At 42.4% G+C, this 14,938-nt stretch overlaps 1 long non-coding RNA gene across 1 annotated transcript; it reads left to right on the plus strand.

Annotated features, from left to right (window-relative positions):
- The first annotated feature begins 4,148 nt into the window (after positions 1 to 4,148).
- Positions 4,149 to 7,375, plus strand: LOC112951905. The gene is made up of 3 exons (XR_003250290.1): positions 4,149 to 4,168; positions 5,354 to 5,392; positions 7,150 to 7,375. It is a non-coding gene; the product is annotated as an uncharacterized LOC112951905 (long non-coding RNA).
- Positions 7,376 to 14,938: the final 7,563 nt, after the last annotated feature.

The raw sequence follows: 14,938 nt of genomic DNA on the forward strand, positions 1-14,938 counted from the left end.
TATATATATATATATATATAAATTAAAGCCCCCCACAACATTCTTAGATGTTAAGATTAGGTATGTATGAGAGTTTCTATCCTCAGTATTATAAATCTGCGGTTAACATAGCGGATATTTTCCAGGACAGCTCTTTCTGCAGACGGAAAAGAGAAAAATAAAAACAAACASCTAGAGCTACAACAAAACCCCTGACTCCTCTGTTGGCACATATCCAAATGGCAGTTTAAAGAGCTCATTTGGGTGGTGTAGTGCCACACACCCCACACTTTGATCTTGGACAAAATCTGATTACTCCCATTATAAAAACATTTGGAAAGTGCTCTCCTGTTGACCTCCTGCTGTGTGAGAGTGAGACCTTGGAAATCGAAACCCGGTGGGTTTCAAATCTATCACTCCAAAAAGCAGTCACTGAGCACCGACAAGAACGCTCTGCTCTCCAGATGCATGGGGTCCAACTCGCCATTTAGAACTGAATTTGACCCTGTGAGTCTGCTGAGGATAGCAAACCTATCTGCTGTTCTTAAAGATTATTCCGGTTTTCCCTTGGAAAACAACACGCCATGGAAAGCAGTTTCCGTGGCACCGTGAAAAGRGCTGGCAGCTTTCCTGGGAAGAAGAGGTCTGTGCAGAAATGTACCCAACCCAGCACAGGGATATTTATAGAGGATGAAAACAGGACATGAAGTTATAGAACTTGCATCACTATTGGTACAGTGACAGAGACCATAGGTTAGAGACCTATGGGGGAGAACCCTCAGAAACCAAAGGAGAGAGATTTGCCTTATGCTACATTTGTTTTCAGTAGCAGACTGCTATTTTCACCTTTCTCTCTCTTTTTTTTTCCTCCCTAGAACATGAGTTATTTTTTCTAGATTCCATTTCTCTTACCCAGGAATTTCTGCTCCTACAAGATTATATTTCTCACTCTTTCCTGGCGTACCACATCTGGTTTTGTTTCTCCATCACATTCCTGACCACTTGCCCTCCCATTCTGCTTTATTTATTTTTTTTTTCCTTCACAGTTTGCATGCAGTAATCTATAGCCTCACTATTTTCTCTCTGTACTCTCTAGGTTTACTAGCAGACCAGCAGAGACCAAAAATCATCCCGTGCTTTGGGAGAATAGGAGTCACAAACATTGTGCAAGCTCACAGCGCTGACCTTCAAACAACTGGCACGAGCTGTTGCTTTTCTTGTCTGTTTTCCAAAGCTGCTCCTCCAAACTAGGTGAGGTGACGTGGGGGAGGCGTGCAGAGCTGCCATCCAACCCTGGACAGCTCTGCTACTGCCCCACTCTTTGGTGCTTTGCTTATCCTGAAGCCAAAAGGCTTTGGATACTCAGGCAAATAGGCAATTCCCCTGGGGAGAAAAAAAAAAAAAAAAAAAAAAAAGAGGCTTTTTCTGTTTGTGCACCTTGCAAACCATCTGTTCTTTTAAACAGAGAGGGAAAAAAACATGTTGGAGTGGAATATTTCTAGCCCTTCACATTGTGCCTTTGGTATCCTCTGTTTATAGCACTTTGGCTGTGCAACTTGAATTTGTCCTTGGGATCGAATCGGTGTGAAGCACCGAATTAGAAGTGCTGCTTACCAGAAGCACTAGGATGTCGGTAATTATAGCTTTGCATTTTAAATRCGCATTTGAAAAATCTGATCTCTGCAATGGTTGTGCAATGGAAAAATGGTTGTGCATTAATTTCAGTGACATTTCAAAGCTGATACCCCAGGTACAAATTCGGTCCTTTGTCTGCTGTGAGGAACTACTAACATAATTTAAGGATTAAAGAACATTTTTAAAGGCCTTGGAAGAGCAGTTCTGATTTGGCAGCAGGAAATTAGCCTGGCTTTTGATTACACGGCAAATATTATAAAACAGGCTTTTAAGTGGTTTCCTTAGCAACTTCTATTAGCCAGAGAGTGGTGCCTGCTTGTACGTGCTGTGCTGTGGTTGGGTGAGCTCTGCAGTATTAATAGACACTTGTTTCAGGCCCTGTGCTGTGGTACACAGCTCTACGCTGAGCCCAGCTCATGCTCCATTCTTGTCATCTAGCCCCTGTATCTGGGACATCAGGTAATCCAGGCTTCAGTCCCATATGGAATGCTTAGGAGCAATAGGAACATTAACTCGTGATAGSGTTAATGATGAAGTCTGCTGAGGTGCCGTTAGTATGTAGAATCACACTTTTCCCCTCCTTCAAAGCTTTACATTTATTGATTTATTACATTTCTCTGTTCACTYGTTCATTCTGACTTACACTGCCTTCCCCCGATACCATGGCCAGCTGAGGGTTAAGTCAGCTGTAGCAYCTTAAAGGGAAGTGCTTGCCAGGTGAGGAACGTTATCCTAGCTGAGGACATTCCCCTGGCATTTGTCTCAGTTTGAGCACTGCAGTGGATGCCTAGTAACTGCTAGGAGCTTCTCTGTATTTCTAGATAGATGGTAAGATATTTTTTGTTACTTCTCCAGAGTAATAAAAAGTAGGAATAAAAGTGGGAATCAAAGTAGGAATAATCCTTCCTTTGTGGTCTAGTTGCTTTAGGTTTTGGTTGCTGCAAAGAGCTCTGCTTGGGGCTTTCTCTAAAACGATGGAGGCGAATCTAGCCTAGTCCAGGAAAGGTGCGTGCCCTGCTCCCAGAGGATGCCCTTGCCACATTTACAATAGAATCCCTTGATGCTTTAATCATTGTGTTGCTTTGAGAGCCAGGCTGCTCCTCTGGCTTCTGTGCCAGGGCTGAAACTGGAGGAGGATTTCAAGAGCAAAAGAGAAAGAATGTGAGTGCCCTTGGCTCTGCAAGTCGCTGCAGCGTAGGTCTAAAATAGCCCGTGTTTATTGACCTTCAGAGCCAGATTGCAGCCATCTTTTTTAAGGAGATTTGAAAAACAAAGTGAGTTAATCTCTGTCAGGAATCTTTAAATGCAAGGACGTGCTGATACTTTATTTCTGTAGGCATGCCTAATTGTATTGCTCTATGTATCTACAGGGAGAGMTTCTTGTCAGTCTTAAGAAAGCTGCTTTTTTCTAGGACTTGCAGAGAAAAGGAGTGTGAGGCTGCACAAATCCAGCTTTCTAACTGGTACTTCTTCTCTGCCTTCCTGGTTTTGAAGAGGAGCTTATGTAGAAATTAGGTTACCCAGTCTGCATTATCTTAATAACAATTTTTACGTACAGCTGAYGCTGTTCTCACCCTTGCTTGGCAAGGATACGAGGTCCTTGGAATTACAGCCACTGGCTGCCATTGTGGAAAATATGATTTCAACCCATGAACATATAGGAAGAAGAGCATAATAGGTTTTCAGTGTTAGAAATCTATGCCTCTTCAATAAGACAAACCCTTGAAGTTAAAAATGGATGTGTGCAAAACAGTAAGCCTARGTCCCAAATGCAAAAGGAAACATAGTATTCTGTTATAATGTAAATTATTACATTGAATTTTGTATCTATACGTRAACCTAACGGGTCTTACTAAGTTGTCTGATTTTGTTTAGTTGAGTCTAATTGTTTGAGTCTGACTCAAAGTAGGYGGAGCTTTCTGAAATCCTCATGTCAACTTAGCATTGGGCCCCCAGAAGAGATGAATGYAGTAAAAATAATGCCCAGCACTGAACAAAAGCCTCATCAGGTTTTGGTTTTGTTGTTTTTTTTTTTTTTGCTTTTTATTATTTTTCAGTGTGTTTTCAGCATGAGTGCACAATATAATATATATTAATACTAATAATATTAGTATATAATTACTTAATGTGTGGAAAAGCACATGTGAGCTGGTTCATCTGCATTTAACATACACCATGGTTGCCTTCTTTACCCTTTTTCTTCTTTGTAGGCTTATTAAAATTAGTGGGAACCTGAGGTACATAGCAGGGACTTYGGACTTGCAGACTATTTGTGATAGTCTTTCCTTTTCCAATATTTTCCTGCACAGAAATGTTGGGTTATGCCTCACCCTAAAGCTGAGTGCTGAGTTTTTAGATGATTGTTACTGGATTAGGTTTCTGTTCTGTTTTCCTTGATAATAAAAAAGAACAGAAGGTGAGCAGTTACTGAAAGCCAGGGGCTTGACAGTGTGTTTGAAAGCAAAGTACTGTAATGACCAGGATTTTTTTTTTTCCATTTTTCTTTACAGCAAATTTTATTCCCTATCCCTTCCTCTGGACTGCTATATTTCAGGTAGGAGAAAAACACTTTATTCATTTCAACATGTGCATTTTATGAGTTAAGTAGCCTGAGAAGCATTTGCTTTAATGTACCTTTGGATCATGGCAAAGGGAGCTCAAAGCCAAAATAGTTTTCACCTGCAATTTTCAGAAGGAAGGGTGCTCTGGTATCTGAATTATTAGCCTAGACTTTGGGCGAACGATTTCATGTGACCTGGATCAACAGTTTGTGCTTGTGGTGCTCACACAGGCACGTGCCTCTGCACTAGTCCTATCTTTGGAGCAGATCTCACTTCAGTCATTCTCTCCTCTTGATTATTCCTGGAGATATTTATCTGGAAACTACTRCCTCCCTTGTAATGATTCTCCTGACTGGAAGGATCCAGGTGTAGTTGTCTGGATGTTATTTTGACTGTCGCTAAACTCAGATAGTTTGGGGTCTGTGAGACAAGTGGATGGGAACAAGCAGCTGGATGCTCGTAAAGTGCAGGTGCTGAGAAAAACAAGATCTGTGAACACAATTGTGGAAAATTACCCTTTATTAAGTTGATACAGAAACTGGTTGCTGGGGCATCTGAGATGAAATAATCACCTTTTTTTCCACTCTATTGGTACCATGCAGTAAAATAAATGAATTGAATGGTCCTCTGGTGCCATAAGCCAAGCCCATAGGTGAATCTTTAAGTTACTTCCCTGCACATAGTCACAATTTTGGTCTCTTATCTGCTCATCTAYAGTGAGGGAGCAAAACATGAGTTCTCAGCTCCAAGGGAGGATGTGAGGGCCCCCAGGAACAACTGTGCTGCGTCCAGAGCRGTGAGAGCACAGGCTGGCCTGGCTCCCCAGCCTGAGAGGGCATGTAGGAGCTGCCATGTAGGCTGTGCAACYAGCACAGCACCACAGGAGGTAATAAATAATACCTGTGCAGGAGCTAATCAAGTCAGGCAAATATTTTGGAGCTCCAAGTACTAGCCCATGGCTAGGCCAAGTCATTAAGCCCCATAAAATCAGCCACTTGTCCATGGAAACACTTACCTATCTTCAGAAATCCCATTTTCATCTTCAAAATGGCTCTTAAGCTTCAAGTACAAATTCTCCCCTGATACAGAAGAATGTAGCTCTTTTGAAAGCAGAACTGCAGCCTCTTATCTCAGCAGTAAATTAATTTTATTTCTACCTCTTCACCTCTTCTCTTTAGCTAAAGGAAAGCAACGATACCAGCACCTGAAGCACAAAGGTCAGTCTTGATTTCATGGAAATAGAGGGAGAGGAAGGGGGTGATCATTTGCATTCTGCTTGGCCCAGAAACTGTAGGTGTCAAGGTTACACTGTTGAGTCTCAAACTGCACGAACTCTACTCACATTTATTCACTTCAGCTGTATTAAATATTTAGGATGATATTTAGGAACATTATTTGAAATTTTGTCAAGACAAAGTGCTTGATAGGAAACGCCTTGAAAGGAGTGCCGTATATGTAATAAACAGAAAAATATGAAGAATGACTTTTTGCTTTGCCCAGAGCTGATGGAGCTGCTTTTATTTTTGTCTTTTCTTCATCTAAGGGATTGATAGTTTCAGGGAGRTGAGCACATTTCCATCCAGTCTCTAGTCTACCATACTGTCAATCTGGGCAGTCCTGTCACAGATGTAACCCAGGTGAAGACCAAATCCAGAGCCTACACTCAGCTCTTTGGGAAAACCTCTAAACAGACTTGCACACTCCCACAGGTCTTGATTATAAACCCCTTGGTTTTCCTGTCCTGTAAATCCTCCTCTGTCCACCCTCCAAGTGAATCATTTTGTGCAACTGCATCTATGCATGATTACGTCCTATCATTTAATATTTCAGGTTGTCCCCAACATATATTTAAGATGTTTTTCTAACACTGTGAAGTTCCTCTTCTTCAAATAGAACTTTTCTCCATAGTCAAAGAAGCGAGAGCAAGACAAGCAATAACAAAGCACAACAAGGCAACGTATAATATAATGCATGGTGCTTACGTTTAAAGTTTACATCCACAAGCCCAACACTTCTTTGTGCATTTCAGTGAGGAGTTGGTGACACTTAGTGCATGCTGCTTCCACCTCATCCCCAGAGCTTTTTTGGCTAGAGGAATAATCTCACAGCAGTAAAGAGGGGGAAAAAAAAAAATCAATTTCACATTGTTATCACTAGGATCTCTTGTGTAAAATTSATTCAGTCTATGTGCTCCATCAAATTAAATATACTTTTATACTTAAATATACTTTTTCCTATTCACCCTGCATCTCATTTTCACCAGACCCATTTCCTTTCCTACAGTATCCAGCCTCTGCTTCTGTCTTAAGCTTCAATTCTAAACACACAATATGAATTCATAACATGAACTACAAGTTAAATGTCACAATGAATGGTTACTAGTATGTTGCTTTGTCTTAGCTCAAACCATGGTTTTAGAATGCAGTAGTCCTTATGAATGGGCTGCAGCTTTTGGGCAGCTGAGGAGATGCTGCAGTTCCCTGAGGAACCCCCCAAGATGGCAAATATTCAGGCAGAGGAACAAAGATGTGCAAGTTACCAGCAAGACCCTATTCAAAAATATTTATACAGCTGTTCCCCATTTATACAGGATTTATGGCCACTCATCTCTTAGTTGATCTTTGCACTGTCTGATGCCCCTACTTGCTACTGCAGTCACATTTCTGACTTCAGTCTATTACTRCATAAGCCTCTGGAAAAGCAGCTATGTTGAAATATCTTTCAACTAACTATTTAAATGGCATATTATTAAACTTTACTTATCACCTGGCCACATAGGAAGACTAACTCTGCATAAKTTACATTCAAAATGTTTGACAAAGCCCTAGAAACATCATCCYTATTTCTTCCTGGACTTGCTAAAATGTGTATTCAAATATAATGTTTAGTCAGTCAAAGCACAGGTAGTGTCAATAAACATCTGCAGTATTATCTTGAGTTTAAGACTTGAGCACCTACCTGAATTCAATTTCAGACTTGCAGGTTTCACATCTGACAAATCTAAAATATTCCTGAAGATTCCAGTGCGCTCAGGTAACAGAAGGAGAGAAACCAGCATGATATCCAGCAACATTTTGATGGTGGCTTGTAAATTAGTTTTTTTGATTTAYACCTTAGAAATCCAGTTGCCTCACACCAGGAACATTGTTTGTGGTCATGTGCAGATGGCTATCTGGAATAACTGAATTACGGTGGAGACTTTAGATAATTTATATGTTCTTTATTGCTACCTAACAAGCTTGATTAGAAAGAAGTTGCCTTTTGGGTCTTCCTCAGTGTCTTTTCCTGAATGCTAAAAAGAGTAGGTTTGGCCAGGCAGGTGTGGGGATCTACTTGCCTTTGAGTCCCACCTTGGAAGAGACTGAATCACTGTTCTGATCTTCTGGTCCTTTCTGGTGGGAAATACACATGAATGACTGTAGAGGATTTAAATTCCACTGTTGTTTTTGAACTATAGCTAGAGGAATATGAGGCTTAAAAAGGAGCAAAGAAAGAAAAGCAGCATAGTTTGAGAACTAACCCCAGAATTTGAGGATTCTTTTGTGGGTAAGTATAGTAGCTGACTCCCCTCTCAAGCCATCTCACATATCTCATTTACAGCCCTAATTGTCATGTTTGCTTTTGAAGAAGAGAGGATAACTGACATTTAAACCAACCCCAGCAGTCTAAACCAATGTGATATCTGCTGCTTGAAACAGCTGAAAACACTGGTTTTGCAGATTTTTGCTGTTTGGGTATAAAATACACAAATACCCTCTCTGTAAATATGTACCCACACACAGGCAGACATGCAAGATTAAGGCTATATATTGAACTGCGTTTACATTTCCCCTCTGCCCCTCAAGAGAATATGAAGCTATCTAGACACTGACTAAATACTACCAAAAATGAAAGTGCGATTGTAGACCATAATAGGCCAATATACTATAATTGGTATAAGTTACTGGACTAAGTTTTATATATATATATATATATATAAAATCAAGACCTGAGCAGATTTGAGTCTCCCCATAGGGTAAATATTTGTACATGGATATAGGAAAGGATATATGAGCCTGCACCCAAGGAGTATTTGCTGATCATAGCTAGTTAATATACTAACCAGTGCACCTTGCCCGAAAGATTAAACAATTGAGGTATTTTGCATTAAGCTTTGGAACAGAGTACTAGAAGCTGGAAAATTTACTCTTGCCTCCCTCAAAGTCAGAGGAAGTAGGGAAATGACTCCTATAACCAAAAAGGAGATGGAAAAAACCAAGTTATATCACTTGGCCCAGAGMAGCTCAATTGCTGAATCTCCAGGGTCTCCTGGTAGAGCGAAGTTCCAGAAATTTCTGGCATTTATGGATGTCTTTTCTATGTCAGAAATTTATGTGTTCCTGGGAAAATCCTACTCAGTGCAAGTGCAAAATCCAATATCAATACAGAGATAACTTAATAGTGTTGGTGTTTGTTTGGGGCAGGTCATGGCTGGGGTGTAATGGACACTCATTCTTCTATGGATCCGGGCATCTGTCAGGAAGGGTCGACAGAAGGACAAATAGCTACAACCACCATAACGTAAATCTTTCTGTGGTCTGCTCAGAACTGCGAGTCTTTAAATACCACTTCTGAAATACTGGCAGAGAAACCTTCTCTATGTTCTTTATCCAAGCTATCATTTTACCTCAAGAGAGAAAAATAACAGAAAAACTTGGCTTTCATAGCTTGGCATAATATCTAGTGCCATTTTATTTGGCAACACAACCAAAAGTTCATGTGGCCTAAGTGAGGTCAGCCATGGGAGCAAGAGCTCTGAGGAACCTCTCTAGCCTGATGCCCCTTTTCTAGCAACCTCCTCCTCTGAGGACAGGGCCACAGGGTTCCTCCTTCCAGAGCCTGGGAGGAGAATAAGAAACAAATAACTAAGGGAAATGAAAGCAGTGATTTCACAGCCTAAGGCAAAATGCCACTGAATGAGAAATATGAATGAGGATATGAAACAKGAGCAGCACTTAACTTGGCAGTGCTTGAAACCATGCCATCCCAAGTAATTTAAGAGTCCAAAACCCCACCAGAAACTGTACGAACAATTACAGTYTGCCATTTATTCACAGGCCCTGAGGCAAGTAAAAGAGATTTCCAGGTTGTTCCAGAGGAACAGTTTAAGTTTTCTCAGTGTTCACAATGAGAACAGCTTCAGACCTTATTAGTTCAGTCTAGATCTGACACAGAGTATGGTAGAAAAGCAAATTCAAGTGTATTTATTTCCTACCAAGAAAAACCCCACGGGATTTAACAAGCAATTGATATAATTTAAGTAAAAAGTCTTCATTATGAATGAAGTTGGTCTGAGAATATTTGAAGGCTAAAGAGCCATGACAGAACAACACCCAAGCCTAAGCTTTTGCAAGCCTAAGCTTTTGCAAGTATCTGCAACTCCTACAGACCTTGGACAGTAGAAGCTGAGGGTGAAGCAGCAGAGAGACTAAAGTGTTTTTCTAAGGCCCTTCATTAGTTGCATCCTTCTCCCCCCAAAACTATCCACTCTGCACGTCTTAGCCTATTCTCTTATTCTATTTGAAGTGAAAGACTAAGTAAATTATTCACTCAAAAGAAAAAAAACGTTTTCTAACTAGYCAGATTAGCTCAGAGAACACTAGAAACATCTGTCTGCCCCTTGCCTTTGGTCATTCCCAATGAAAAGGCAACCTTTGACTCTGGGGCAAAAAGAATCACGTAACACAACCTACATGTTAGCTTGAAAGCTCCATTACGTTTCCTAATACAGAGTCAGATTAGAAAGCATTTTTGTTTGGTTAAGAGTACAGGATGAATGCAAACCCCACAAAAGAAAAAAAAAGGGCAGAGTACTAAAGTTCTGCTGAGGTTTCTTGCAGATTTTAAGTTGTTTTGGCTGTGCTGAAGTACCTCATCAGCAATACAATTCCCACCATCAGCAGCTGTAGTAGAGATTGGCTACATGGTGCCACAGAAGAGTTGTGAAAAGCTGTTTTTCAAATATCTTGCTCCAGTTTGGTTTTCTAGGATAACTAAGACCCAGGAAAATGAAATGTTCACACAGGCGGGAGCCTTGGGGAGAAGGTCCTGATGTTACTGCATTTAAACTGAGTCCCTCTAGAAAACAGGCCTGGGAAGGAAACAGCACCAAGTAAGGAACCTGTCCTAACCTTTGTGTTAGAGCTTCTCCCCACACATGCCCAAGTAGGGTTTGGCTCTAAGGTAATCCAACTCTCATCAAGACTTGGGTTCCTGGAACATCCCCTTTCTGAACACCATCACTTGGGCAAAACACCCAACTCTTCAGTTCTTGCCAAGAAGAATGAAAACCATTYGAGCTTCCCAACTCCACATGACATCAGAAAGAAATGACTATTAAAGATCATAAGAAATATTTCCAGAACTCAGGCAGCTGAATGGAGGCCRCTTCATAACACCCATTGTGGGACCCCTGTGAACCCATCATATGGAAACAAGCAAAAAAAAGCCAGGCAGGTTATATAGCACTTGGATGATGATCCTGTAGTAGAAATATGCATTTTTCCAATGACATGTATGGAAAATGATTAAGGCTATGTGTTGAGTTGCATATATCAGAGTAATTCCCTTACAACAACCATACAACTTGTCTACCTCATTTAAGAGATTAGTAAAGACCCAAAGCATTAGTATTTTCTTCCACCTAATTCTGGAGTACCTATCTCCTATTCTGGATTAATTTCTCAGTGATTTGAGAAGGCAGGACAAACAGCATGCTGTTTTTTCCTGAGCAATCAGATTTTTTTCTTACCCTCAAAAGAGTTCAGCAAAGCCAGTTGCCACATGCTTGAAATATGTAATCCATGCATAATTCAGAGTGACTGAAGGCTTTTGGTTCCTTTGGCCYTCCAGTCTGATTTTTTTTCCCCTCTCTCAAAGGAGGAGATGAGATGGCTTTGATGGCTATCAGTGTCTTTGAGGGCAAAGTGCTAGAATCTGGAGTAGGCTGCATTCCTGTTACCCTTACCATACTGGGGAGCACCAGTCTGTTCAAAGCAAGTCTATGCTCCATTGACTCTAAGAACTTCTCTCGCAGAGAATTCTCCAAGTATATTAATGTAATGTGTTACAGAACCATCGAGACATGATGTGAGCTCTTCCAATGTATTACCACATGCTACTGACATGTGGGATATGTGCTGATATGCTTAAGTGCCCTTCCACCCCCCATCCAACATTTTCTTGATTACTTAACATAGCGAGGATAATATGGATGCTGTTCTGTCCTATTCCTATTTCCTTTGTTGCTTTTAGGGGCCAGTTTTTAATACCCTTCCCCACACAAGGGGTAGTACTGGTATCGAGCAGAGTTTGCAGCTGGAGTGAAGAGACCTTCTAGTCTGACTATTTACAAATCCATGGCCTGGCAGCTATCGGGCCAATCTTTAACACAACAAGGCTCTGCCTTCACAGATAGACACTTCACCTCTTCACCTTTCCTAACAGCTGTGTACATGCAAGCAAACAGAATAAGAGCATTCTGGGGTTAGAGGTATGAAACTTGAAGAGCTTACTACCAGTAATTTTGATTGATCTTCTATAGCAGAAGAAAAAAAGACTAAAAGTGGTTGTGCAATAGTTMGGTTTTTATTAGAAGAAAATTATACAAAAGCCTTTATGACAATAAGTGGGCGCCAACAGTTAATGCAGCCATACAGCTGGCACACAAGCTTACACAAAGGCTGCTTGGGGATCCCAGAGCAGACTCCTGCCTCTTGGAGACTTACRGGGTGTTATGACCTCTTTACTTGCACAAGCAATGCTTGTTGCAAGAGCTTTACCTCATTTTTCTGTAACATGTTTCCATAAATGCTAACTTAACAGGTTCCATCTTGATTACCCTCTGGAACTAAATGCAAAACCATRGAATGGGCTCAGAGCTTAGGCTAGCAGTGCTAAGACACACGCTAAACGCTCATCCTTTGGATATGGAATTAAATTATTTGCACTATGCCAGAACTTTGGGCTTGGCATATTAACCATCATTTTGCCAGTCTGACATCATAATATGACATTTATTATTATTACAGTCATAATGTAGTGATGACTTAATTAAGAAGCTGGGGGACACACTAGGGGCTAAAGGTGACCACAGCACSGGCAGTACCCTCACAGACCAAGGGACCCAAGCAGGACAGACAGAGCTGCCTGCTAGTGGCAGGATCAGCTTTCCCACACTGAGTAAAGGAGGAAATGAAGTCCAGGATACATCCAAGGAGTCCAGCCAGGAGCAGCAGGAGACAGCGAAGAAGGTCAACTACCTGCAGTGGAGGTCTAATAGTCATCCTGAAGACAGCAGGTGTCTCAAGGCCCTGAGAGCACCTTAATTGCCCTGAGTAGCCTCATCTGAGACCTCCTCCCACCCTACCCAGGGGGACTATTTAAGCCCAGCCCTAGGCTTTCAGTCCCTTCCTTAGGTCCATCACAGCATTGCCTGTGCCTCTTCAGAAGTTTTGCAATCCCAGAAGAAGCCAAAAAAATCTACTCATTCCTTGCCTAGTCATCACTAGGCTGCTATCACTACCCTGCTCTGCTTGCCTTCTTTTGGGGCCCTGAACCCTGCTGGTAAGGTCACCACCAAGCCTGCACCATGACTCTTCCTGGTTCTTTGCTTACCTTTCCTCAGAGTGCAGCCCTCCACTTGTTGCTTCTGGACAGGCTGGAGACAAGGAGTCCACCACAGAGGTCTGCCATGTATCTCACAAAGCAGGGCTAGAGCCATTGGTAATGTAAGGTCCATAGGAAACAAGGACTTTTAGGTTAGCATAAGATAGAGCTYTGTGCCCAGGCCTGAGCTTAAATAAGGCTCCCAGACCACTGGGAAGAGAGGGTGTGTGGTAGTCCCAGGTGAGGCTGGTCAGAATCATTAAGGTGTCCCAGGGTCTTCATGGTCCCAGCACTGAGATGAAAAAGAATGTTTGGAGTGGTTGATATGGAGAAGTTGTGAAGAGCTGGAAAACAGAGGAACAAAAAGAGGGATGCTGATGAATGAGAGTATACTCTGGGGCCAAGCCTGTGGAGAGGTATGTGAACCACCACTGATTTCTCCTCTTTCAAAGAAGAAACTAAGCACTGTGCTAAGCAAGCCTCTGGAAAATTGGCATCACCCTCCTTGTTTGACTGGTGTGCGTGACCTTTAGTTTCTTGTCCATTCCTAAGGGAGGTGACTCAAAGCATAAGTGCACAGGGAGCATATTATGCCTGGGTCACAGCTGGGCACTCAACAGGTATCTGTGAGGCTGAAATACCTTCTAGAGGAGTTAAAACACACTCTCTCTTCTAAGGGCTGGGTGACAGAAACAGAAGTGGCCCCTTTGAGATCATTAGGACTACTCGTAGGCTTGYTGGACTAGTGAAATTGTCAGGAGGTTGTTGGCCCCGTGTTTCTTTTTGGGCCCCTCGTGCTTTGCTCCCCCGTTCTGTGATGAGCTGGCCACAATGTCCACCAATGTGCACTGCGCCTGGTGCCTTGGGCCCACTGTGGACATGGATCCTTGTGGTGATGGAGCCTCCAGTAATAACCCCAGGCGCTGCAGAATCCAGCCCATTGCAGGAGCAGAGCTGTTAATTCCTGCCAAGGCCCCTCCAGACACGGCTCTCACACGGGGAGAGTTTAACAGTCCTGGCCTAGTTTCCAAATGCTGCTTCTAGGGCCCTGTAGCAGGAGYCCACCTCTCCCAAAGCAGCTAACTGGTGAAATAGAGGAGGTGGACCAGATCAGCAGATGGCTTAACCAGTTTTGGTTAGTTTTCATTTTTTTTTTATTATTATTATCATTTCATGTTTGGCTGAGGACAGTCTCTTGATACTACAGGTACAAGCAAACACTAGTGTTTGTTTAGCTTGGGCTGATAACACACYGAGAAGTTACAGGATTTTGCAAGCACCGGACTCTATAGGCTCAGGTCTGTGATGGAGCACTTGCATAGGTCAACAGCATCCTCATCTTAGGGAGACGGGGGAAAAAAAATGAAGAGTGGAGTAAAATCCCTGCAAGAAGAGAGGGCAGGAGTTGCTTCCTGGTGTTTTATTTCCCAGTGCCTCCCACAAACAGAGTTTTGTGGTGTTGCTACCWCCATTAGCAGTGGTGAGAACATCCTCTGCTGCAGAAAACTAGGCGTAGCGTGCCCTGATTTTGCAGTGCTCTTGTGTAGTCACAGGAGCCCATTCGGAGCAAGCGCGTGACACCATGTAAGGCTTTCTGGGCACCTTATTTTTGCTTTTTGCAGGTGGGCAAAAAAGGGCAAGGAAATGGCAAGCAGGCCTCTGTCTACATGAATGCTATTAATAAAATACCAGGAAAATTTTTCTCTTAGGATATGCCTTCCACTTGGGAGTTTCAGAAAGCTGCACTGAATGAAAGCAGTAATAGAAAGATGTATGTGCATAAAAATAAATGTGTTCTATATATGTTTCACATCTTTGTGGCACTTATTTAAAAAATAGCAGCACAAACAAAATGCTTGCAAGTGCAGGGGGCCTGCATGCTGCCACCCTGCTGCTGGCACTCCTGGCAGTTTGAGCAAGACCAGGGCGTGCTGCAGGCTGGAGAGCGGCGAGTCGGACACAGGCAGCGCGGAGGAGCATCCCCCGACTATGAAGCCCCGGGGCTCTGCCTCTCTTTTTCCCTCACTCTCTCGACGCCTCCGTGCTGCCCGTCTCCTCTTCCGCACTCTTTCTCATCCTCCCCCTTTTCCTCTTGCTCGTTTCCCCGGTTTCTTTTC

Source organism: Nothoprocta perdicaria, unplaced genomic scaffold (genome assembly GCF_003342845.1).
Source record: "Nothoprocta perdicaria isolate Ctin4 unplaced genomic scaffold, notPer1 scaffold_376, whole genome shotgun sequence".
In the NCBI taxonomy this organism is placed as follows: domain Eukaryota; kingdom Metazoa; phylum Chordata; class Aves; order Tinamiformes; family Tinamidae; genus Nothoprocta; species Nothoprocta perdicaria.